Raw genomic sequence first — 9,026 nt, 5'->3', positions numbered from 1 at the left:
GGGTTTTCTCTGGGTACTCCAGTCTGTACTGATGTTTTTGCCATGAGAAGATTCAGATATTTTTTTTGTAGGTCTGATTTTATTAACTGGTTTTGGTCCGTTCACGATGTGCTCCTAAATATAATTATAGTACCTGATCTTTCTTTGCTTTCTGGTTATTGAGACCAAACAGCTTGACTGTTTGTCCTCTGGAGCATTGCATCATGCCACTGCTGTGGATCTCATTTCCTTTCCTTCCGGTATGAGCCACATTTACGGTCATAAGCGGTCTCACAAATATTGCATTTTCTGTTTTTTTGATGAAACGGCCTCATCCTCTATGTCTCTAACCTCTCATACATTCTTAGTTTTTTCCTGATGTGCCACTCATGGTAGGATGATGCACACATCAGGGGTTCAGAGAGAGAGGCAGCGGTACTACATCCACTGAAAAGATAAGGTTAATGATGTGAATAAGACCTGAATCAGCTGTATTTGTCCATTTGTTTGTACATCAGAAATTTCCTCTGTGCATTTGTTCTCCCATCCCTTTTCAACTCAAACAGATGCATGTAGAATTGAAAGATGAAAACTGAACAAAACTAACTCAACTAAACTAAACTCAAATCTAAACAATACAATGTGTAAAGTCTGTGGCCATCTGCTGCTAGTAAAGAGAATGACACAAACAGTGACGTGGGGTTATGACCTGCAGGTGAACTCGGCAAATGACACAAAGTTTGCTGATGTGGATTACCATTGCTGTGGAGAGAGTTGAAAGAGAAGAAACTGACTGAGGGCAGACATACATTTCTGCTTGTACCGCTTTTGGAAGGTTGGAATTGCTTTTGACAAGGCCAACCCTGGGCAATCACGCCAGGCACTGTCAATATTTTTGTGTTTTTGTAACTATTTCTAGTATTGTCCTTGCCTCTGTCAGTTTTATTTTTACATAACTGAGTTACTTTTTCATCCTAGCCATCAGAGGCTTTTATTGAAGACTTCATTGTGAAAAAGCAAAAAAAAAAGATTTTACGGACCTCCGATTGGCTTATTCAGCTTCATGTTAAGTAGTAGAGTTTAAATAACAAACATTACTATTATAATATTGTAATATATATTATTTATATATATATATTATTATATATACATATTTATGTATGTATATCAGATGCGGTCTGTAATACAGCATACAGCTCATTTTAATTTATATTATGTCATTATTGTATTTTTGTTTCACATATTAACAAAATATGCAGAGTTGAGGTTCACACATTCTTCCTCTGGTTCAGATGGGAATGCATTTGAACTGTGGCATTGATTGCAGTGCTTGCTCCGCATTGCAAGTTGCTGCTGGGTAGGCTACTTTGTGTAAGTGTGTATATGTGTGTTTTCATACTAATTACACACTAACAAAACTGACAGTCTGTTTTGTTGAATGCTAAAAACTGTCTCACTATGAAGAAACAGAACTCCCATGAACCTGGTGACTGTAGGGAGATTAAGTTACACCGGGATACAATTCATGCAATTAAAAAGAAATGAGAAAACAAAATCAATGCAGATCACTTACACTGTGGTGACAAAAGACTCAATGGGGGACAACACAGACCTAAATCTTAATTAGCAAGAATATTGATGCTGCAGCACAAAGGGCAATCCAATGTAAGAGCACAATGTGCTTTAAAGAAAGTATCAAACAGGCGTCACAGGCTTTAATTCTAAGAGACACAAACTTTACATATGTGATGATCTATGTTAGTAGTAGTAGTAGCAGTAGTAGTAGTAGTAGTAGTAGTCAGGATTGTGATAAACCTGCATCTACTGCTAAAAACAACAATTTCACACACAACTATGTGCTTGTCTGTTATTCTGAGCCCTGCGGGCTCCCATGATCCATCGCAGCATGGAGGAATCTGCTGGTTGAGACATGAATCCAATGTGTTAGTTTAGGTTTAAGGTGTTGCCTCAGTATTCTGTTATGTCTTGTCAAAAGGATTGTGTGTAGAGAGCCTCAAGGAGCATGATTACAATAATACTGCTTGAAAAAGCCATTAATTGGAATATATCAGTGTTATCAGCAAGTTACAGAACATGTTCAAATGAGTCACTTCCCTTTTTCATGTGGAGTCCCTCTCATTAGAAATTATGAACCATGGACAGAAGAAAAGTCCATCTGCATCCTTGGTAAAATAACTGAACAAAAATCTTAATTGGCCTGATGCGTTGGAGGCACGCTGGTTTTGCCCTCTCTGCTCATGTGCCTGAATCAGCTGCTAATGGGGTTTTGCAAGCTTATGCTGCCCATGTGTTTTTTTTAAAAAAGTGTTTGTCACATGAATGAAAAGCTCCAAAAACCCCTTCGCCTTGTACTTTTCTGATGGTAAACTGAAATGTAACCAACAATCTGACATTCAGTCCTACAAAGAGCCATAGTTTGAACATTTCTCCACCTTGACACAGATATTTGTTCCACTTTCCTTGTGCATCACTAAATACTGCGAATGCCTTCCAGGTAATGATAGTTGCTCTCTTCTAATATTGCATTTTTCCACTCACTATGATGCCAGAATTTTCATGCTTTCTGCTTCTGAGTGTGGCCATAAGACACTGTTATGATTTCTAACTTACTTGTAAACATGTTTTACCAACATCATCAGTCATTCCGTGGCCCTGAAGCACATGAATTCACATTTGCTTAGACACAGACAGAGGTCAAGGTAGCCAACAATCCCTGGGTGTGTTCCTGGGTAAGATAAGAACATTATAAAGAAAGGTGATTTCTTGGGCTGGAACCTGCTCTGTGTATCACAGGAAATCAGGGCACCCAGTCTAATGACATGCAGGTCACATAAAGAATCAGACTTGCTAGTGAAGCTGAATGTGTTCATCTGTCTATCCCTGTGAGGAACCAGAGTATAGCAGGCCCCCTCAGGGCTACATCCCCTCTTATAATCAAAAATCCCGGGGAGAGTCCTGCTTTCTATAGATTTATTGTATGGCCCAGTGTGATTGTAATCAGTATACATGATATGCTTATCAAGATTGTAAAACTTCATTCAGTGCTCATACATGTGTGTCATAGTTTAGTTGGGTATTTGTATGTACTCAAACAGGAATTTTATGAGAATAAACAATTCGTACTATTTCTCTGCATACAATGCATCCAATGCAGTGCAGAAATTAATCACCTATTGCTAAGTGCTAAAATGGAAGTTCAGTAATCAATATCAAATGCACCAATACCAATTGCCAATACCAACTTCAAAAATAACACAGAAATACATATATATATATTCAGTGTACAAAACTGTGTCACACCGTCTTCCTGTTAATTTGTACTGCTCTATTTTACTAAATGGATAAATTGTACTGTTTGATCACAACAATGTGAAAAGAAAAAAAACACATTAGGTTCAGAGGGCTTAGGAGGATTTAAGGGCTTCCTTTCATGTGTTTAAAGGTGCACCCCGTCATGCAGGTAATCCTCAGAATAAATGTGGCATTGATACTGCTTGGTTCACACACACACACACACACACACACACTGACACACACACACTCTTAACCTCCTGTGTTTCGTGTCGCTGGTGTGCTGTGATGTTTTACCCATGATGCTGCTGGGTTTGTGGCTTTCAGGGCTGCAGTCAGACGTTCAGTGATTGGCTGCAGGAGAACTCCCTGACCATCATCGCCATGGACGTCGCCCTGCTGTTACTGCAGGTAGTAACACTGCACTGCCTGCAGAGGGCGCAAACACGCCTTTGTCACAGTCTGAGGGTTTGTATGTGTCTTCACTGAGTCACCAGCAGATCACTTTGACGTGTCAGCACTTCCTGTCTGCTTCTGATTGGATGGTTTTGAATCAACATGGCGGCCTGTTTGTGGTTATATGACATAAATATTTATTAAGGGTGAAGAAGAAGGAAGATCAGCGCAGCCCTGTATCTGTTAGTAGATGAGGTACTGAGGTAGGTACTGAGACCAAGCAGCACAAACTGCAGTTCCTCCAGTGTCCACTAGAGGCTGTCTCATACAGTGAGTCTGGACGGTAACTTATGTTACTCTAGCTCCATCACACTGAGTGTTTCCGCCTCTCTGCAGGTGGCGCTGTTCGTCATGGCGGTGTATCTGTACCGTGCATTTGGAGAAGGCCGCGCTCTGAAACGGACCGATCTGCTGGCTGGCAGAGACCACGCCCCCACCGATGACCTGGGGGAGCCGAACTACGCCTACCATGACCAGGATGGAGCTTACATAGACCCCCATCACCTGCCTTATCACCACGACGACCATGGCCAGGTGTCTGTGGACCAAGTGCAGAGCTACTAACCTGCTACAAACATTATAGGCTCAGGTTCTGGTTCTGGAAACATGAGCCTCCAACCAGCCTGCGGTCTTTTACCCTCTGTTATCTAACAGACAGCTTCTCAGAATACTCACACACATCTTAGAGCAGGCACAGGCACAATCATACTTCACAGTAACATATCATGGATGAGATCATCGGAGTGACATCACATATATGTCCATAGTAAGACATATGGACAGACTGTCTCCACAAAGTCCAGCGGGCCATGCTGCTGACACAGGTTCCTTCGAGAATTCTTCCAACACAGCCTGTGTTCAGAGGGAAACCAGAGTAAGATGAAGCGTTTAGACAGAAGACTTCTGGTCCATGATTCATTTAAACATCAGAATCAGAATCATACCATGTAAGTGAAGGGGGTTCACATTACTAGGAATTTGCCTTAGTGATTGGTGCATACAAAGAACATATAACAATTAACATGCAATAAGATAAAAACTAAGATAAAATTAAGTAAATAAACTAAAGTGTGCAAGTAGTGCAAGATGGAGTAAACAGTGCAAATAGTCGTCATTGTGCAGTGACTATACTAAAGTGACCTTCTGAAGACAGTGCAGAGCAGTGCATTAATTACAGTTTAACAGTCCAACAGCAGAGGGGAAGAAGCTGTTCTTGTGGCGTGAGGTTCTGGTCCGAATGGACCGTAACCTCCTGCCTGAGGGGAGTGGCTCAAAGAGTCCGTGTCCAGGGTGAGAAGGGTCAGCTGTGATCCGACCTGCATGCCTCAGAGTCCTGGAGACGTACAGGTCCTCGATAGATGGCAGGCTGCAGCCGATCACCTTCTCAGCAGAGCGCACCACACGCTGCAGTCTGTGCCTGTCCCTGGCAGTGGCCCCTGCGTACCACACTGTGATGGAGGAGGTGAGGATGGACTCAATGATGGCCGTGTAGAACTGAACCATCATCCTGGCTGGCACCTTGAGTTTCCTCAGCTGCCGCAGGAAGTACATCCTCTGCTGGGCCTTTTTGATGAGGGAGCTGATGGTGAGCTCCCACTTGAGGTCCTGGGTGATGGTGGTACCCAGGAAGCGGAAAGAGTCCACTGTGGAGATGGGGGTGTCTGTCAGGGTGAGGGGGGGTGATGGAGCTGGCACTTTCCGAAGGTCTACTGTCATCTCCACTGTCTTCTGGGCATTCAGCTCCAGGTTGTTGTCAGCACACCAGGACACCAGACGGTCCACCTCCATCCTGTAGGCAGACTCATCCCCGTCTGAGATGAGTCCAATGAGGGTGGTGTCGTCAGCAAACTTAATCAGCTTGACAGACTGGAGGTGCAGCAGTTGGTGTACAGGGAGAAGAGCAGAGGGGAAAGTACACAGCCTTGGGGGGTACCGGTGCTGATGGTCCTTGTTTCCGAGACATTCGCCCCCAGCCTCACATGCTGTCTCCTGTCTGTCAGGAGGTCAGTGATCCACCGGCAGATGGAGTCTGGAACATGCAGCAGGGACAGCTTGTCTTGGAGGAGAGCTGGGCGGATTGTGTTGAAAGCAGAGCTGAAGTCCATAAACAGGATCCTAGCATAGGTTCCCGGGGAGTCCAGATGCTGCAGGATGTAGTGAAGAGCCAGGTTGAGTTTAGCTGTGAACCAGGGTTTGTCATTGTTATAACTCACCCTGGTGCGTGTTGGCACAATACTGTCTTCACAGTACTGTATATATGACGTCACAGTGTCTGTATACTCATCAAGACTATCAGTGGCAGCCCTGAACACCTCCCAGTCCGTTGTCTCAAAACAGGAGCGAAGCTCCTCCACAGCCTGGCTGGTCCACTTTTTAGATGTCCTCACCACAGGTTTGGAGAGCTTCAGCCTCTGTCTGTACGCAGGAATCAGATGGACCATCACGTGGTCAGATAGTCCAAGAGCAGCACGGGGCACTGCGCGATATGCCTCGCTTATCGTGGTGTAACAGTGATCCAGTGTGTTCTCCTCTCTGGTCGGGCATTTGATCAGCTGTTTGTACTTCGGGAGTTCTTTGCTCAGGTTTCCTTTATTAAAGTCACCAAGGACAATAATTAAGGAGTCCGGATATGTTTGCTCCAAACACAGGATCTGATCCGCGAGTGCACGCTGAGCCTCGTGCACGTCCGCACCGGGCGAGATGTAAACAGCGGCCAGAATGAATGAAGCAAACTCACGTGGAGAGTAAAATGGCTTACAGTGAATGAATAAGTATTCCAGAGCAGGAGAGCAGTGCTGGGAGATCACAGTCACATCAGTACACCAACCACTGTTGATATAGAAACAGACACCTCCACCTTTGGTTTTACCGGAGAGTTCCTTGTGGCGATCCGCTCGGAGGAGTTGGAATCCCTCCAGCTGCAGCGCGCAGTCCGGTATCTGTTCACAAAGCCAGGTCTCCGTGAAGCACAACACACAAGATGAAGAAAAGTCCCTGTTCCTTCCCATCAACAGTGTCAGCTCGTCCATTTTGTTGCTAAGTGAGCGGACGTTAGAGAGAAAAATCCCAGGTAACGGTGTGCGCCTCCCCTCCGGAGGCGCACCAGCTCTCTTCCCTCTGCGCCGGCGTCTCACCTTTTTAACTAAAACGTGTAGTAATTCGGCAGCAGATGCTAAAAAAAACTGGTGATAAGTCCACAGGTATGGTAAATCTGATGTTCATGAGCTCTTCTCTGGTGTAAGAGCATGCAGACACACAGTTTGTGCACAAAAACAAACAAAACAGAGCGCACCAAAACACCAGGGCGTCCGTACCCGGCGCCATCTTGATTGATTGATTGAGAACCTGAACATGAACAATATATCATAAGATTACATGAGGTTTATGTATTGTTTTGAAAGGGGGCGTGGCCTTTTGAAAATATGACAGCACGAATTGTGATGCCTTTGAAAGTCACCCTCATGTCATGAAGTGTCCCCCTGAATGTTTATCGGGCGCCCCTGACTACAGAGAGACAGTTTCCGGATTCAGGACAAGTTCCAGGACTTTCAGGATTTTATTCAGAAGAAGACGCAGAAAGAATCTGAAGGCTGATGTGAAGGATTCTCTGAGTTGCTGGAGAATCTGCGCTCTGAACTTCATTTGCTGAAACACAGGTAAGAACTTAGAAAGGTGAAGCTCTTGGCCCGGATTCATTCCGCACGGAGAGCGCGGCGCGGCGCTGTGCGCATGTTCTGTCAGATTAAAGCTGCTTCTCTACTTTTCAAACGGAATCTCTGCTCGTACATGTACATCTGCGTCTGTTTGCACCGACTACATCGAGCAGACAGGAAGTCAGTCACCAGAATAAAACTCGCTGATTTCACAACGCTACCGGCGGAGAAACAGCCACAGACATGTACGAGCAGAGATTCCACGCTGCGGTATAAACCGGGGTCATAAGTAGAAAAAGTGCTGCAGCTGAAGCGCTGCTTTACTGCTGATGTGAAGGATTGATCTGAACTGATGGAGAATCAGAGCGGTTCAGAGCTGTGCGTGCCTCTGTGTGTCAGCCTGTCACCATGGTAACAGCAGAGGAGACCTCAAACACCACTCCAACTTTGAGAGCCTGGCGCATGGAGACGATCCGGAATTAGAAACTTCTGAATACAAGTTTGATAGAGCAGCATGTGATGAGCGTTTTAAGACTGAACTGGAGTCTGTAGGAGCAGATACATTTGGCACATGAGCCTCGTTGAAGGGCTCCTAGAGACTCCCATGTTAGAAATGATGCAGAAACTGCTTAATATTTGGAAAACTAATTTTTTGAAAAAAACTATAAGTTGAGCAGGAACGTGCTCTGTGAGATGAACACGGTGAAAGTTGAATGGCTGATTTTTAGAGGGTGTTTTTACATTGGAAATGCATTAGGAGGGGACAGAGAGAGCGGATACAGGTAAACATTCCGGTTGCCATGGATATTCAAAGATCAACCTTTGACCTTTGAAAATCCATGGCAACCTGATCAAAGGCAGGTCCTACTCAGACCGTTGTAGGAGTGAGAGCGCAGCTCAGAGCTTTAGTTGTTGTTCGACTCTGCGCAATAAAGGTGTTTGTGAACAGTTTCAGACACAGCAGGATATTTTGGGGAGTTCCGTGGAAACGAACCTGCCTGAAGTGCAAAGCAATAGGCGTCCTAACAGAGAATAATCTCAAGCTGATTACAGAAGGATCAGAGAGGAAGAAGGAGACACAGCTGCAGAGGAGGCTAACATCTCAGCAACAGGTTTCTTCATACAGTCAGATTCGTGGTGAGTACCAACAGTAGTGAGCGATAAGTGCAACTTCATCGCGTTTATTCAAAGAGAGAGAGGGAGAGAGAGTCGTGCGCATTTACGCACATGCCGTGTGTGTGTGTGTGTGCATATTGGGGCGAACTCCATTCTGTGTGATAGAGAGACCAGAGAGTGTAAACCCAGGGACTGTAGAGACGGTGGAGCTCTCTGTGACGTTACATTGATGTTAGACTCAACTTAAAGAAAACGCTGGGAGGAAGCTGTTGTCTACTCAAAGTTACAGTAGATGGTTTTATTTGGCTGATGATCTGTTGTTTGCCATATCTGCGATGGACATGAGGAGAAGGGTTACAGGCTGGAACTAGAAAAGGGCTTTTCCTGAAGAAAATGCAAGTTTGATTGCTGCAGCTGAATTGTTGCTTTGAATGCTGATGTGAAGGATTGCTCTGAATTGCTGGAGAATCAGAGGAATCGCCTAGCAACGGCAATCAAACTAATTAAAAA

The sequence above is a fragment of the Parambassis ranga genome, chromosome 3 (assembly GCF_900634625.1).
Source record: "Parambassis ranga chromosome 3, fParRan2.1, whole genome shotgun sequence".
Lineage (NCBI taxonomy): Eukaryota > Metazoa > Chordata > Actinopteri > Ambassidae > Parambassis > Parambassis ranga.
The sequence above is the reverse complement of the archived record's forward strand: the minus strand, read 5'-3'. Positions refer to the sequence as shown.